The 4,196-nt window shown below is 55.4% G+C and overlaps 1 long non-coding RNA gene across 1 annotated transcript in view; it reads left to right on the top strand.

Moving 5' to 3' along the window:
* Nucleotides 1–4,196, top strand: part of LOC104870286 — a 51,909-nt gene that overhangs the window by 40,680 nt on the left and 7,033 nt on the right. The window contains exons 3-4 of the long non-coding RNA XR_782502.2: nt 3,226–3,353; nt 3,536–3,655. This is a non-coding gene — a long non-coding RNA (uncharacterized LOC104870286). The remainder of the gene's footprint in view (nt 1–3,225; nt 3,354–3,535; nt 3,656–4,196) is intronic.

Here is a 4,196-nt window from a genome sequence, read left to right as displayed (position 1 = left end):
GGAGGGCTTCTGGGGCTCCTCTCCCTCCCACAACACTGAGAGGGGGTGAGGTGAGGCGAGGCTGCGGCGGTACCACACTGGGCCTCCTGGGGAAGGGGGCGGGGAGGGCATCGGTCCGTCTGCAGACTCCCCAGAGCCAGGGCCCGGGAGCCGGTTATGATAAGGAAGCCGTGGGCTTCTCCCTCGATGTCAGCTGGGGACGCCTGCCCCCTGCTCCTGCCTGGTTTGGGGTCCCAGGGCCCACCCTACCTCTGCTTTATCTCTAACCTTCTCTCTCCCTCCCCCTTGAGTAAAAGCAATGACACATACTCCCAAATGCCAGCGAGCTGGCCTCGGAGCAAGTGATGGTGTTTTTCCTGCTGCCTTTTGTCTGGGTTGACCGCCCCCCTTGCCTATTGTCCCGCCGCTTGTCCCACTTCCAAATGCTAGAGCTAAGTGAGGCGCCAGGGGCTGGGGCAGGTGACTAACTAGCTCACAATGTCTCCTGGGGGGAGGAAGAGGGCACCAGGGCCCAATGCCCAGCTTCTCCCTCAAGTTCACAAGGTTCTTCATTCTTCTAGTGACCGGGGAGAGTGCACATGGGTGGGGGATTTGTAATTCATTAATCAGCACGAGGTACCAAGGCACCGGACCAGTTTCAACACCAGAGGCATAGAGGGTGACTCAGCGAGAAAGCGCAAATTCGACACCACGGACAGACCCAGCGTCCCATCCAGTCCCGCTTGTGAAATGCTTCCCCATCAAGACATTTGGCATCCTCCTTCCTTTGGGGTTTTGGGCTGTTGGTTTTTCCGGTGGTGAGGTAGGGGTGGTTTGGCTGTGGAACACTGTCCCTCCTTCCTCCCCTTTGGTCTGGGTTGGGACTTGCTGGGCGGAGACCTAGGGGACCCATAAGCCTAGTCTCTCCCTGGAGGGTCTCCTTCCTCCCCCTTCTTCCCTCTCTAAAGGGCTGCCGGGGAGAGTGATCGAGTGCAAAGGAAATAGCTGTCATCCGGGGCTTGTAGACAGCCCCACTTTGTGATTTTTCTAGGGGAACAGTCATTTGGTCCCCAAGTCTTGGATACCCTAGAAGCATTCTACCAATTAAATCGTTCAGTAATAAGTTGCTTTGTTGTTCTTGTTTATCTGTTGGTTTCAAAGAGGAAGAAGGTAGCGGGAGACAGACCTGGAAGGTAGTGCTTCTCTCTCTGAAGTGACCTCCTCTCCCATTCCTGTGGTGCCCTAGAAGGAGGGCACTCTGCCAGTCCACCACAGCCCTTCCGGCCTGTGGGTCAGCGTAGACATCACAGTGATGACCAGTGCTAGGTTCCCAGCGCAGCTCTTCCTTTTTCTGTACTGGAGAACTGAGGTGGGGGGGTTGGGGGGAGAGGTTTGTTTTCAATTACCTCACTGGAATGGGACAGACTTTGTTGTTGGGTTGTTTCTCCTTTTTTCCCCCTCTCCCTTTCTTCCTTTCTCTTTCCTTCTTTTTTCCTCCCCCCCCTTTTCTAAAGAGAAGAGCTGGGAATGGAGAGGTGGCCTTGGGTGGGGGACAGGGGACTTCCTGGAGCATCAGTAGTCACTCTGATGAAAAGTGCATTGGAGGGGCCCTTGTGAAAAGTGCTCAGGGCCTCCCTCCTCCACCTCCTCCCCACCCCCCACCAGCCAGGACTCTGGAGCTTCAATGACATTCTTGCCCTGTGAGCCCAACAGTCTTCTGATACCCAAACCAAGGTCAAGAAGGCAGACTCCCATGGGTGACTGAGGCCACTCTGGGAGGTCCCCCTCGAAGCCACCATTTCCAAGGGAGGGAGCCAGGAAGGGAAAGGCATAGGGTAAGGCAGAAGGAAAGGAGCTTGAGCCCCGCTCCTTGGCTGAGCAGTCTTGCAGCTTGCTTCTGGTGAGAGGCTGCACAGACAATGTGGTTTGGATTTGGCTGAGCCCCTCAGCACCTTATAAAGCACCTTGCTGAGTCAGGGGGAAAGCAGCCCCAGTGCAGAGAGGGCGAGGGGGCTGGGAGAGAAAGGGGAAGAGGGGGCTGAAGAAAGGGGGGCCAAGGGAAAAGGAGGGAGAAGGGAGAAGGGAGAAGGGACCAGGGAAGGAAAGAGGAGGCACAAAGGCAAAAGGGTGGGAGTGAGAAGGTGGGGAGGAGGCTGGAGCTGAAGGAGCCAGAGGGGAGACCCTGGTGAGCAGGAGGAGTGGAGCAGCAGTAGAGCTGCCCCAGCTGGCCACAGCAGATGTCCACCTTGGAGTCTGAAGATGAGTTTGCAGGACATGAGTACTGCATCTCTGGCAGACCCAGGCCAGGCGGGGACAGGACAAGTGGCTTTAAAGACTCCCCAGGTCCCCAGTATGACTTTGATTCTTAATGCAATGACCCTACAAGCTAGGACAGTCACATTCTCCCTCAGCCTCTAGTCTAGACTCGCCTCCCTGCCCTCTCCCCTCACCCAGTGGGGGCCAAGCTTCTCTCCCCCTCTCCACACTGCCAAGGGGAAAATCAACTCCATCTCCCGGCTGCCAGTGCCCCTCTGCCATGTCTGGGCAAAGGCAGCAGGCTAGGAGCTGCCAGTTGGGATGGGGTGGGGGCTGGTGCAAGACTGTGCCTTACTCTGCCAAATCTCCGAAGCGGGTGGGCTGCTGGAACTTGGGGGAGATGGAAGAAGGGAGTTGGAGGCCGGAGTAGCTTCTCCAAGAGAACAGCATAAGGACAGGTGGCTGGTTGCTGGGAGACTCAGGAAAGGTCCCCCTCCCAGATGGCTCTTGAAGAACCTTATCAGGGCCCATCTAGCTCCAAAAATCTGGGAGCACCCCCCCATCTCCAGATAGCATCCTCAAGAAGAAAGAAATGTCCTGTCCACCCCGTGGGACATCATACTGTCACTTTCTCCATTCCTGCTGAGTGCTAGTCCTGTAAAAGACAGGACAAGGAAAATCCATGCCTGCCTTCAAGAATTTCAGGCTTGGAACACATATGAAATGTCTCATGCTGGAGATCATCCACAGGTGGTAGCTGCAGTGCCTTGGAGAATGGTGAAGGGAGAGCTTGTGGAGGAGGGGAAGCTTCAGGTGGAAACGTGGTGTGTAAAGCAGGTAGGGTTGTGCAGGGCACTGCCCACACAGCACCCTTTGCACCACAGAGCCAGGCTGGGAGTCAAAACATCTGGCTCCTAAATGGCCACTGTAAACAAGCCTGTCAACTCTATGTGGCGTGGGTTATGACCAGCTTTGCCTTTCTCTCCACAGAACACTGGGAGTATTCAAGTATTCAGTGGGCTGATGAAGAAGGGTTGATGATTTGCCACCCCCTCTGGCCTTCCAGGCTACAGGGCTTACCATCCATCCACAGGGGGTGGCAGGAGAAGCCCCAAAAGGTATGGCATGATGGGGGGCAGAGCTGGCACCAGGTGATGACTGAGCTGCCCTCCAAGGAGTGGAGGTGAGTCAATGTTGGCTCAGGAGCTGGCTAATTCCCATTCCTCCCTTTGTCCCTCCCCACCCCTTCTTCCCTACTCCTCCTTCTTTCCCTCCCTTCCCCTACAATCACATCCCTCAGGAAGGCTCTCCAGGTACCCCAAACACCATGTCCTGCACAGCCATGGAATTGCCATTTGAAGAGGTGCTGGCCAAGGAAGGGTCTGGATTACTAAACTAGGGCTTGGACAGTCCCACAGAGGTTTGTAGGGGCACACTTTGAATGCCTTCTGTGGAGGTGGTGGGGACACAGAAGGCCTAGGGGGCCTTGGGGTGGAGGAGTGGAGGTTAACCCCTATCCTGTAGGCCACTCCCTAGCCTGCTCCTTGCCTACAATTCTCATTAACAGTCACTTCTGCTTAAATACTAATAGTTTAAGTGGGCTGAGCATGCCCCAGGGGTATGGTCCTGAGGCTTTCCAGGTACCATTTCATTTCAGCTTTATAAGAATTCTATAGGACAGGAGCAATGGGCAGGGCATAGTGGGGCACATCTGTGATCTCAACACTCAGGAAGCTGAAGCAGGAGGGTCACTGCATGCTTGAGGCCAGCCTAAGCTACATAGTGAATTCAAACTCAGCCTGAACTACATAACAAGGCCCTGATTGAGCCAGGCATGGTGGCTCACACCTGTAATCCCAGCACTCAGGAGGCTGAGACAGGAGGATCGCTGTGAGTTTGAGACCAGCCTGGGCTACACAGTGAGTTCCAGGTCAGTCTCAACTACATAGTGAGACACTGGT

Source organism: Fukomys damarensis, unplaced genomic scaffold (assembly GCF_012274545.1).
Source record: "Fukomys damarensis isolate Sample0158 unplaced genomic scaffold, DMR_v1.0_HiC HiC_scaffold_27, whole genome shotgun sequence".
NCBI lineage: Eukaryota > Metazoa > Chordata > Mammalia > Rodentia > Bathyergidae > Fukomys > Fukomys damarensis.
Note: the sequence above shows the minus strand (reverse complement) of the source record. Positions and strands in the feature narration are given on the sequence as shown.